This window comes from Orcinus orca, chromosome 19, assembly GCF_937001465.1.
Source record: "Orcinus orca chromosome 19, mOrcOrc1.1, whole genome shotgun sequence".
NCBI lineage: Eukaryota > Metazoa > Chordata > Mammalia > Artiodactyla > Delphinidae > Orcinus > Orcinus orca.
Window position 1 is genome coordinate 44,989,189 of NC_064577.1, and position 13,455 is coordinate 45,002,643.

General features: G+C 40.3%; 1 protein-coding gene and 1 long non-coding RNA gene across 3 annotated transcripts in view; both read right to left on the minus strand.

The window, feature by feature from the left end:
* Positions 1-13,455, minus strand: part of LOC125962196 (uncharacterized) — a 96,732-nt gene that overhangs the window by 66,352 nt on the left and 16,925 nt on the right. The gene's annotated exons all lie outside the window — the stretch shown is intronic.
* The window catches only part of ZNF652 (zinc finger protein 652), a 67,147-nt gene that overhangs the window by 25,653 nt on the left and 28,039 nt on the right, over positions 1-13,455 (minus strand). The window contains exon 2 of one of the 2 annotated variants that reach the window (XM_033410968.2): positions 3,962-4,058. The exons of the other annotated variant lie outside the window; for it this stretch is intronic. The gene's annotated coding sequence lies outside the window, so the exon portion shown is untranslated. The remainder of the gene's footprint in view (positions 1-3,961; positions 4,059-13,455) is intronic. 2 annotated transcript variants of the gene reach the window in all.

Sequence of the window (13,455 nt, forward strand, 5' to 3'; positions counted from 1 at the left end):
TCTCCCAGGGTTTATCCTGTATGGGACTCTCTGCGCTTCCTGGACTTGGGTGGCTATTTCCTTTCCCATGTTAGGGAAGTTTTCGACTATAATCTCTTCAAATATTTTCTCGGGTCCTTTCTCTCTCTCTTCTCCTTCTGGGACCCCTTTAATGCGAATGTTGTTGCTTTTAATGTTGTCTCAGAGGTCTCTAAGGCTGTCTTCATTTCTTTTTATTCTTTTTTGTTTATTCTGTTCCACAGCAGTGAATTCCACCATTCTGTCTTCCAGGTCACTTATCTGTTCTTCTGCCTCAGTTACTCCGCTATTGATTCCTTCTAGTGTATTTTTCATTTCAGTTATTGTATTGTTCATCTCTGTTTGTTTGTTCTTTAATTCTTCTAGGTCATTGTTTCTTGCATCTTCTCGTTCTTTGCCTCCATTCTTTTTCTGAGGTCCTGGAACATCTTCATTATCATTATTCTGAATTCTTTTTCTGGAAGGTTGCCTATCTCCACTTCATTTAGTTGTTTTTCTGGGGTTTTACCTTGTTCCTTCATCTGGTACATAGCCCTTTGCCTTTTCATCTTGTCTACCTTTCTGTGAATGTGGTTTTTGTTCCTCAGGCTGCAGGATTGTAGTTCTTTTTGCTTCTGCTGTCTGCACTCTCCTCGATGAGGCTATCTAAGAGGCTTGTGCAAGTTTCCTGATGGGAGGGACCGGTGGTGGGTAGAGCTGGCTGTTGCTCTGGTGGGCAGAGCTCAGTAAAACTTTAATCCGCTTGACTGCTGATGGGTGGGGCTGGGTTCCCTCCCTGTTGGTTGTTTGGCCTGAGGCAACCCAACACTGGAGCCTACCTGGGCTCTTTGGTGGGGCTAATGGTGGACTCGGGGAGGGCTCACGCCAAGGAGTACTTCCCAGAAGTTCTGCTGCCAGTGTCCTTGTCCCCACGGTGAGCCACAGCTACCCCCCGCCTCTGCAGGAGACCCTCCAACACTAGCAGGTAGGTCTGGTTCTGTCCCCCCTGGGGTCACTGCTCCTTCCCCTGGGTCCCAATGCGCACACTACTTTGTGTGTGCCCTCCAAGAGTAGAGTCTCTGTTTCCCCCAGTCCTGTTGAAGTCCTGCAATCAAATCCCACTAGCCTTCAAAGTCTGATTCTCTAGGAACTCCTCCTCCCATTGCTGGACCCCCTGGTTGGGAACTCTGACGTGGGGTTCAGAACCTTCACTCCAGTGGGTGGATGTCTGTGGTATAAGTGTTCTCCAGTCTGTGAGTCACCCACCCAGCAATTATGGGATTTGATTTAACTGTGATTGCACCCCTCCTACCATCTCATTGTGGCTTCTCCTTTGTCTTTGGATGTGGGGTATCTTTTTTGGTGAGTTCCAGTGTCTTCCTGTCAATGTTTGTCCAGCAGCTAGTTGTGATTCCGGTGTTCTCGCAAGAGGGAGTGAGAGCACGTCCTTCTATTCCACCATCTTGGTTCCTAAACCCCTTCCCCTTGTATGTACTTTCATATTTCTAAACAATTTGATTATATTTCCTTTTTTTTTGGCCATGCCGCCTGGCATGTGGGATCTTAGTTCTCCAACCAGGGACTGAACCTGGGCCCTCAGCAGTGAAAGCACCGAGTCTTAACCACTGGACCACCGTGGAAGTCCCTGTGATTGTATTTCTATTTCCTGACTTTTTTTTTTCAATTTTAGATAGTACCACTTGTCTCCCACTATAGTTTTCTTACCTTATTGCTCCCAACTCTTCCTTCATCCTCCCCATATAGTTGTATCACTTTTTTGTTAAGTGATTTATTGCTTACACTATTATGACTATAATACGTAATTCACAACTATTTCTATCATTCCTCTGCTATTGTCTCTCTTCCATTTTCTCTCCTTATGGATTTATTCTTTTAAAAAAATTATTTAGGGAATTCCTTGGCAGTCCGATGGTTAGGACTCTGTGCTTTCACTGCCGAGGGCCTAGCTTCAATCTCTGGTTGGGGAACTAAGATCACACAAGCTGCGTGGTGTGGCCAAATCAATCAATTAATTAATTATAAAAAATTATTTTACTTTCATTTTAGTAGAATTTCAGAAAGAAACGGTGATAAGTGCCACCATGTTTTACTTGACATCTGAATAGATATATTTATACTTTTTTGTATTTATAAAAGAGGAAATTATGCCTCTGAGAGGTCAAATTATTTGTCTAAGATCACCTAACTATTAAATGACAGAAGCAATGTTTGACTTCAGGCCTGCCTGACTCCAAAGCTCATGGTCTATTTCTACTATGACAAATGACATTCCAAAATAATTAAAACTCAATTATTCCTGTAACCACATACCTTTTTGCATCAGTTTTGTACCTTGCATTTTAAGTAGGAAAATCATAGTAGCTTTATTTTGTATTGCCCAAACTTCTGACCCGTGGAAATAATGTAAACTACTACAAGTACCAGTAAATAAACTTAACCACATTAATTATCTCAAATTAAGCAAGGGAGGGCAGACAGTAAAATTCAATTAACCAGAAAAAGAGAGGAATAAAACAAAATCATGAAGACAAAGAAAAATAAATGAAAGGATATCCTCTGTGGTAGTGGTCAATTTGTTTTTCTGAAATACCCCTGACCCTCGGCCTTCTGGGCACATGACAGACCTGCACTTTCTGACCCTGCCCCCTCCCCTGTAGTTGGGTGGGGCTGTGTGACTATTTCCAGCCAGTACAGCTGAGTAGAAGTGATACATGGAAGAGCAATATGAGACCCTCCAGACCTCTCTTCCCTCTGAGACAGGGACCAGCGATCCTTAGGGTGATGACTGCTATGACTGCTATCAACCTGGGACACCGAGGAACAAAATGACCCACAGGATATGCATAAGGCTGTGGATCTTTAAATTTTTTGTTTTTTATTTAATTTGAAGGAGAGCATGTTTTCAAAGCCACTGAGATTTTTTTTTTTTTAAAATACATCTTTACTGGAGTATAATTGCTTCACAATGCTGTTAGGTGTTAGTTTCTGCTGTACAACAGAGTGAATCAGCCATATGCATACATATATCCCCGTATCTCCTCCCTCTTGAGCCTCCCTCCCACCCTCCTTATCCCACCCCTCTAGGTGGTCGAAAAGCACTGAGCTGATCTCCCTGTGCTATGCTGCTGCTTCCCACTACAAAGCCACTGAGATCTTGTGTTGTTTACTGCTGCAGCATAACCTGGCCTCTCCGAGCTGATACAGGTGGAATCCAGAAGTGTGGTGCTGCCTCACCAAAAAACCTAAAGTATATGGTGAAGGCTTAGGAGCTGGGTAGAAGGAGGCAAGGAAAAAGTTATCAGAGGCTAAAAGGAGAGCAGCTCATATTGCACAGTGGTGACGAGAGTTAATATGCCATAAAAACTTATAGCTCTAGTGGGAAAATGGACTATTAAAAGAGTGTGTTGGTTACTCTTGGCTGTATTTGACAAATTATTATTTGAAAAGGATGAATTCAGAAAAGAATCAGTCAGTTTCCAATCATAAAAAAAGGAGTCCAGAAGGTCAGTGATTTGTAGGGTTAGAAGCAGCAGGTGCTTAACACACAACTGAGAAGGTCTCTGAGCTACAAATGCTGATCAGAATTCAGTCTTGAGGCAAGGATCAAGTGAAAGTTTTGGCCTTCACAACCACTGATAAAACCTCCCAACTGATTAAGGTAGGGCTGAATAAAGTAGCTTTTCTAAAAAGAGACTAAAGAGAGGTTCTCTCACCAAAGCAGTCTCTTAGTCTGTTTTGCTACAAAGCACGTTTCTTTGATGTGAATTAGTTCAAATGCTATTAGTAAATAGGGAAATGATGTCAATATAACACAGAAGTCATGTTGGGTTATACGAAATTTTCCTGTTGGAAGTGATCAGGAGAAAGCTTTCCCAAATTAAAAAGAAAGCTTTAGCAATATATGAAAACACTAAGAAAAATGCTAAGCATCCCACTTCTGTACCTTCCTTTAATGCAAGTTGTGGCTGGTTCAGCTGCTTCATGAACCACTGCACTTTCCACTTTATATCTGGTGAAGTTGAGGGTATATGTTTTTCCTCCTGTGTTTAAAAAAGAAAGAAAGTTTTTGATTGCTGAAGCATACACCATACCATAGATCAAATTTTTACTGTAATGAAATTAGTCCTATTATACGTAAATGTCTTCAACACCCCAAAATCTCAGAGGAGGAAACAAGCACCCAGGGGACTGAGTCTGTAAAGCTCCCACCAACTGATGCTGAGTGCATATGCCGCTGGAGATTTAATATGCTACTGTTTTTATTTTAATTAATTTTGCTTTTATTAGTGCACTGGTTACAGTGTTCCACAGCTTTGGAGTGGTCTGCCCAATCCTGTTTTTCCCATAAGCCCTGTTTATTTTAGTGTGCAATTTTGCAGAATTCAGGAAAGCATATACGGCATTATGGCAGAAATACCTGTATTCAAAATTAAGTCAAGGAAGAAGTATGAGACCAACAAGGCAGAGTTATGCAGCAAATCTATGAAGTATGGCTAGAAAAGACTGGTGGACGTGGCTAGGGCACATGGAGCTGACTGGAAACAAATAAGTAAAAATACAACTAAGTTTTTGAGAGTTATACTGCCAAAACGACCACCAGCCTGGGCTTGAGAGCCTATGACTATTCAAACCTTCTTAAAATGATCTTTGGGGTCCCAGGCATCTATGGCAGGAAGTGGACTAAGAAAGCTGTTCGTCTCCTTAAAGGGGTATATTCCTCATTGTCCATCTGGGATACAGCCAAGGAACATAATAGGAAAAAAAGGAGGAGGAGGTCCAACAAGATGGAGCTAGGGGAGCAAAGAAAGAACAGACAAGTGAGCTAAGGAGCCAAGTCTGGGTCTCTTCGAGAACATTCCCCATCCCTGGAGGGGCCCTCTCAATGACTGCTCAGAGGAACTGCAGAATTTGCTGCAGTCCACTGACTGCTATATGTCTCCTGTTCTTCCCCCTTTCAAATGGGAGTGTTTCTTTTTATCATCCTGTCGCTAGTCACCACTGTATATTGTATGTGATGGCAGCCAATCATTTGCCAATTTCTTTCACAAATCTATGGATCAGAAAGAGCAACATCTGGGCCTGATGTGGAGACTACTATGTGCATCATCTCCTCACGAACAGACCACCAGCCATCACATCCTTGCATCACTCAGAGACCCTGGACTTCAAGCTTGATGCCATGATTCGATAGGACCTTGGGGTTCCCTACTTGGGGAGGAAGTGAGTGTATTTTGCCTGTGAGAGAGGGTAGATCGACTATCTGGTGACCAAAAGAACAGTGCTGTTTATTATATATTTTCAGCTGTCTCCCTGGTACCGGCAGTGTTGTGCTTCCTGGCCCTGCCTAGTTACATGGGACTACATGACTAGATCTGGCCATCATGTTGCGAAATAAGCAATGTGAATCACTTCTGAGCTAGTGAGAGACCCTCCAGACTTCACTCCCCTCTTAGCATGGTGACCAATAGTGTACAAGAAGGTGGTGGTTCCATCAGCCTGGACCACTGAGTGACACGGGCAGAGCTCCCCTGCTCATCTATCATGGCCACGTAGTGAGAAACAAATCCTTCACCGTTTAAGCCACCTAGATTGGGAGGTGGTTTGTTGCTGCAGCATAACCTAGCTAATGCAGTTCTTTATGAATATGTATTACATATATCGATGGTCTCAGTCTTAAGCTAGACAGCAGAGACAGAATTGCTAGGTGAAAAGTTTAAAAATCAGACAGATGAAGGGATCAATTCACATGGGAATTCTCTACTTAATAAGTTTGAAAATAAGACTTTTCCTATTTAAAAAATGACAATTAAAGTGCTGTATTCTATTTTTTGGGGGGGGAGGGGCGTGCCGCCCTGCGTGGCTTGTGGGATCTTAGTTCCCCGACCAGGGACTGAACCCGGGCCCCGGCAGTGAGAGCGCTGAGTCCTAACCACTGGACCACTTGGAAATCTGCCCTTTTTTGCCTTATATGATTTTAAATGATGTACACATATATAGGATTACCATATGAACCTGCAGTGGAAGAGCTGAGTCTTAAGCACTGGACCACCAGGGAAGTCCCCCCATATGAACCTGAAAGTGACATCTCACCACTATTAAAATCAGGAAGGCTCATCGAAACACCAATAAATCACACTGTCGCAATAGAAGACACAATCTAACTGTTCACTTTGAGACACATATGGGCATTCTGCCCACATTTTACTTTCTTCATTTGGTTTTGGCACCTTTTCCCTTGTCTGAGTTTTGGTGATAATCTTTCTTTAGTCTCTTTCCAGAAAACTTAAAATATCTCCTAAGGGCACGACAGAGTAACCTTTACAATACCAAAACCGCATTAGGGAAATTAGAACCTTCCATGTTCCATTATCCAACTCTTCATGCGCATCCTCAGTTCTAACTTACTTATTACAAATCATCTTAGTTTTTTAGAAGACTCTCTAAGTGAATGTATTGAGCTCTAAGAACCTGAAGGTAGACAGAAGAGGCAAATAAGAAATAACCCTCAGTGATATTTAAAGCTGCTTAAATTCATCTCTCTATGGTATTAAAACAACACAAGTTCATCTGTTCTTAAAGATAATTGTCTGAAGTGTCATAAAATAAATTCCAAAATGAAGTGGGTCATTCCTTAGTGTCTTGCTACAATTAGTGTACACAACTTGGGGGAAAACGTGGTGTGTATGTCAGGGGTTCACCAGCTGAGAAGCAGTCAGTCCTAGTACTGTAAAAGCTGGACCAGCTACTGGGAAGAAAATACAGTTTTTAAAAAAAAGTCAGAACATATGACAGCATATATACAGATAGTAAAGTACAGCTTCCAGAAAGTGCTTTTTTTCAATGCCATTTTTTCCCCACGTGGACCACAAAATAAGTTTATGCAGTCTTCAAGAGTGTTTATTAGTTTTAAAAGGAAAACAATTTTGTTCCCTGAGAAGTTTTAATAGTTACTTTCAACAAATTTAATTTTTTTCTATTAAAATATGTACCTAGGCATCCTCCTTGTATGTTAAAAAGACACTATTTTGGACGAGTCTTTGCAAGTTGAAAAGGCAGCCTGGTAAGGTATATCAGTCTGATACCTCTGCTTATTCCACTCCTTCAGAGCCATGGCCCCTGACCTGTTTCCAAAGCTCAAACCACCCATGTACTGCCAGACCCTGGTCCTGCTGAGTGGAGAGGTTTCTAAAGCATACAACTACCCATGAGGATCAGGCCAAAACTAAAACCACCAAGAAATGGAAAGAATCAAGGAGGGAAAGATAAATGCCTATCAGCAAAGTTCTTTCAAAAAGAAAAACAGATCCACTAGGAAGAACGGACAGGATGACATTTGGGTCTGTGATAGCAATGCACTGGTCTGATACTTTAGTCAAAGCTTTCCTGCTTTTGCTGAAGGCTACTCATTTTTTTCTCATTAGGAAACTATGTCAGTGATACATCTGTCAAATAACAACTAATCTCAAAGTCTTTGGATGGTCAGGTAATTATTTAACAACTACTACTATCTGCTTACTATGAGTAAAAAAAAAACAAAACTAGAAATCTGAAAGTTTGGAAGAGACACTGCATGCAGGTGGGAAAATCAGTAAAAGTTTTGTGAAGGATAGTACATTTCAGGAAAACTTCAAGGGCAGGCAGGTTTTAGACTGGCAGAAATGAAGGCAGAAAAGGTCACTTCTAGTAAAGTGAAATTCGAATGGGGTAATAGTGAGGTATATTCTTAAACAAGAGACCGTGTAAGCTGTTTAGTTTTGCTAGCATATAGGGCTTGAGGAAGGGAGAGGTGGCAAGATAGGTGAGTTATTTATTTTATTTTTAAAATAAATTTATTTATTTATTTATTTTTGGCTGTGTTGGGGATCTTCATTGCTGCGCACGGGCTTTCTCTAGTTGCGGCAAGCGGGGTCTACTCTTTGTTGTGGTGCGCGGGCTTCTCATTGTGGTGGTCTCTCCTATCGCGAAGCATAGGCTCTAGGCGCGCGGGCTTCAGTAGATGCAGCACGCGAGCTCAGTAGCCGTGGCTCCCGGGCTCTAGAGCGAAGGCTCAGCAGTTGTGGCGCACGGGCTTAGTTGCTCCGTGGCATGTGGGATCTTCCCAGACCAGGGCTCGAACCTGTGTCCCCTGCATTGGCAGGTGGACTCCCAACCACTGACCCACCAGGGAAGTCCCAATAGGTGAGTTATTGCCATATCGTGGCCAACCTTGAAGGCTGGACTGAAGAGTTTGTAGTTAATATGGATGACAAGATAGAGCATCAAAGGTTTTTAAGGAAGGAACTAATATAATTAGAGTTGTGTTTTAGGGGTCAAATTACATGACGGCAAACAATTGTAGACCTATATGTAAGTATATCTTTGAAACATATATATGATAAAACACATATACAATTAAGCAAAATAGAATAAACTTAAGTAAAGAAATTGAAGTAGAAAAGGAGTAGGAAAATAATACCAGGAATTAGGATAAAAACAAAATAAAAGCACAAACGATTTTACACTAAATCCTATATTAGTACTGACTAAAATAAAATTTAAAATATCCAGATTGTAATTCTAAAAAGTTCTCTACAAGAATGCATTCCTTCTGAAATAATTAATCTCCCTACCTAGTAATTAAACTGAGTTTAAGACTCATGTCCACACTAAAACCTTAATTTTGTTTTTTTGATAATACAGTAGGTTCTACTTTCAGTAGGCCTAAAATAAATGAAATCTCACCATGTCCTGTCTTTTCCTTAAAAACAATCTGTAAGAGCAGCCACTATGGAAAACAATATGGAGATTCCTCAAATAATTAAAAATAGAACTACCATTCGATCCAGCAATTCCACTCCTGGGTATATATCCAAAGAAAACTCCTATGTTCAATGTAGCATTATTTACAATAGCCAAGAAATGTAAGCAACCTAAGTGCCCATCAACAGTTGAATGGAGGAACTTCCCTGGCGGTCCACTGGTTAAGACTCTGCGCTTCCATGGCAGGGGGGCACAGGTCCAATCCCTTCTCAGGGAACTAAGATCCCGCATGCCATGCGGTGCGGCCAAAAAAAAAAAAAGATGAATAGATAAAGAAGATACGGTGTGTATGCATACATATATATTTACACACACACACACACACGAATATTACTCAGCCGTGAAAAAGAATGAGATCTTGCCATTTGCGACAATATGGAGGGATCTAGAGGGTATTATGCTAAGTAAAATAAGTCAGATACTGTATGATTTCACTTATATGTGGAATCTAAAAAACAAAACAAGTAAGCAAACAACAAACCAGAAACAGAGCCACAGATACAGAGAACAAACAGGTGGTTACCAGAGGGGTGGGGAGCCGGAGGGGGGGGAGGGGGGAGGAGAGAAATAAGTGAGGGAGGTTAAGATCTTGTTATTTTATATGAAAAAGGCCATATTATTATGGTAAAGAATGTGTGACCATACAGGCTTAATGATGGGATCGATAATTAGGGTTCATTTTTTTTTGGCTGTGTTGGGTCTTTGTTGCTGCGCGCGGGCTTTCTCTAGTTGCGGGAGCGGGGGCTACTCTTCTTTGTGGTGCGCGGGCTTCTCATTGTGGTGGCTTCTCTTGTTGCGGAGCATGGGCTCTAGGCGCGCCAGCTTCAGTAGTTGTGGCACGCAGGCCCTAAAGTGCAGGCTTCAGTAGTTGTGGCGCACGGGCTTAGCGGCTCTGAGGCATGTGGGATCTTCCCAGACTAGGGATCGAACCCACGTCCCCTGCATTGGTAGGCGGATCCTTAACCACTGCACCAACGGCAAAGTCCCGGGGTTCATTTTTAACCTAAATTTTGGTACTGTCAACCCTTAAATTTTACCAACCTATGCCTCAGTCTGCCAACCTGAAAAGCGGGAGCCAAGAAAACAAACTGCAAAACTGAAAAACTTGGTAAATTCTACCCTCTGATCTACGAAACACATATGGCAGTGGTGACAGTTATATGCATTTATATGATACTTTAAATTACATAAAGCACATTTATCATACATTTGTTAAACATTTATTAAATGCTTACTTTCTAAAGGTGCTCACAAAATCGACCTGGGATGCACTAGAAAAGCTACCAACACCAACATGTAAAAGTCAACTTTACAATAAACAAAACCTCAAATGACATATATCATTGGACCATATTTTAGATAAACATCATAAAGTGTTCTCAGATGCCTATATTTTATACAGTTGAAAAATATAACTAGTTTTAATGCAATCTCATCTAACAAAATTTAACGTCAAATAATTATTTTTAAGCAGTCCATTTAATCTGTTATCTGTAAGAAATGAAACTGAGAAATGCCTGTCACCTCCAACTTTGGACAAACCTTTTGTAAAAATAAAATTTCACTGCAGTTTTTCACATATGCATTTATTTATTATAAATTTATTTCTTTTTGGCTGTGTTGGGTCTTCGTTGCTGTGCGCGGGCTTCCTCTAGTTGTGGAGAGCGGGTGCTACTCTTCTTCGCGGTGCGCGGGCTTCTCATTGCGGTGGCTTCTCTTGCGGAGCAGAGGCTCTAGGTGCGTGGGATTCAGTAGTTGTGGCACACGGGCTTAGTTGCTCCGTGGCATGTGGGATCTTCCCAGACCAGGGATCAAACCCGTGTCCCCTGCATTGGCGGGGGATTCTTAACCACTGCGCCATCAGGGAAGCCCCACGTATGCATTTAAATGGGACTGTCGTTGCGTTTCCTCAGTAATATGCAAGTGAAGCTAGTAGAAGAGTACAAAGGAGAGGTACTTTTCCTAAGCACTATCGAATTACCTTCAAGCATCAACAGTCTCCACATTTCCTTACAAGATAATAAAAACTAATGTGCATTACTCATCACACAGTGGCTTAAGCAACCTTAACTTTCACCAATAACCCCTAGGGCCAAAGACGAAATCTAATACTAAGTAGGTTACACTGCAGGACCTGGATGATTACAACATATTTTTACAACATCTTTCCATTATTCAATTCAATTCACAAAAGTCATCTACAGACAAGAGAATGTAATTTAAACAAAGGAGTTATTTTTAAAAGAAGAGTAAGAGTTTTGTATTACTTAGAAAGTCTCAGTCTAGCTTTAACCAAAGGTTGTTTTATGGAACGCAATTACCACATTTAATGCACTAGTCCATTTTCAAAATGGCTATCAATGTGAGTACCTTGATCATTAGTAGATGATATCCTGCCTATTAGCTTTATTAAGAAAAATCAGAGACTTAAAAGGCCTTGTGAATCTTACTTTTCTTAAACTCCTTAAAAGTAACACTTTAAGCTAGAACTGAGACCTGTTTAGCAGGTTCAGATGTTCACATTGTGGCTACCTATAATGTAAGCCATTGCGAGAGGCCTATGTATACATCAAGTTGACTAGATCATTGTGAATTTGAATTAAAAACTCATTTAGAAAATGAAAATAACTGAGAAATGCCCTCATTACACTCATACGTTATATTTTACAGTGTGTGAACACCACCAGGAGATGTTGGAATTTAATTTATATATTTGACCTACCGAAAGACAAAGGATTGTTACCATTTTCTCATTAACAAAAAATTTTTGACACTTCAAAAATTAACATTTGGAAAAAAGTTTAACTGAACTAGTCTTAAACCAGGTATAAACAACTAATCTAAAACAAATTATTTGAAACCCTATGGGAAGGTTTAACCCAAACCATGACATACCCAAAACATGTCCAATGGAAAAAGATGAATTGCTAACATACAACTTGCCTTTTCCTTCCTAAGTCTGTATTTTTCTCTCCTTGGCTGTAATTCTTAAACTTTTAAGCATCTTTGGAAAACCACAAATCCTCTCTCCCCACAAAAATGAACACACAAACATTTACATGCAATTTCAAGGAGTCTGCCCATTTTGAGAAACCCATCCATGGATCCCCCTAAGGATCTCCAAACCCCCGTCTAAGAACTCCTGTCGTACAGCAGCTTTTACTTTTCTATATTTGTAGTATACATTTAGATTAGGTTTGTAAGTTAAAATTTCCTCTACCTCCTTTGCTCTTCTTTCCTACATCTTTTTCTCTGAATCTCTCCAGCATATCTATGGTCATAAAAGAATTAACAGTTGAATGAAAGAACTGTGTTGAGTAACATCATTAAATGTAGAATAAAAGATCTTAGTATAAACCCCAATATGCTAATTAACCAGATGTATAACCTCAGACAAGCCAATTAATCTCACTTGATCTCAGTGTGTTCCCCCGTAAAAGAAGAATAATAGTACCCACACCTATTTAATCTGATAACACAGGCAAAGTTCCCAGTACATAGGGGGCTTTCAGTGTTGGCTCCTTTCTCCTTCCTACTTGAGAGGATCATTCCTAAAGAAGTTATAGATTATGGATAGCAGAGCAGAGATTTATGTAATTTTAGAGTTTGTTGCATGCATTTTTCCACAGTGAACATGATGCAGGAGATGAAAGAAAAGAAAAGATGGGGAACGGAAAGTTTAAAAACTGAAGTAGGCCATAAGCAACCAAAGAAAGAATATAAACTGAACTTTATCAAAATAGAAACCTTTGGGGTGTCAAAGGTCACTATCAGAAAAGTAAAGAGATAACCCAGAGAATGGGAAAAAATATTTGCAAATCATAGGTCTGATAAGGGTCTAGTATCCACAATATATAAAGAACTCTTACAACTCAACAATAAAAAGATAACCCAATTTTTAAATGGGCAAAACACTTGAATAGACATTTCTCCAAAGAAGATATACAAATGGTCAATTTGTACAGGGAAAGATGCTTAGTATCTTTAGTCATTAAAAAAATGCAAATCAAAACCACAATAAGATACCACTTCATACCTCCTATGGTGGCTATGATAAAAAACTGGAAAGAAGCAAGGGTTGGCTAGGATGTGGAGAAATTGGAAGCTTCATACATTACTGATGGGAATATAAACTGGTACAGTCACTTTTTAAAACAGTTTGACAGTTCCTCAAAATGTCAAACATAGTTACCACATGACCTGTCATTCCACTCCTAGGTATGTACTCAAGAGAACTGAAAATATACGTTCATACAAAAACTTGTATGTAAATGTTCATAGCAGCATTGTTCATAATAGCCCCAAAGTGGAAACAATCCAATTATACACCAACTGATGATGAATGCATACATAAAACCTATATCCACACAATGGAATACTATCAGTCATAAAAAGGAATGAAGTACTGAGACGTCGTACAGCATGGATGAATCCTGAAAACATTATGCTAAGCAAAGAAGCCAGACACAAAAGACAACACATTGTATGATTGTATTTACATGAAATGGTCAGAATAAGCAAATCCATGAAGACAGAAAGTAAATTAGTGACTGAGAGGAGCTGGGGTTAGGGAGGAGCAGGGAGTGACTGCTATAATGGATTCCAGGTTTCCTTTTGGGGTGCTGAAAATATTTTGGA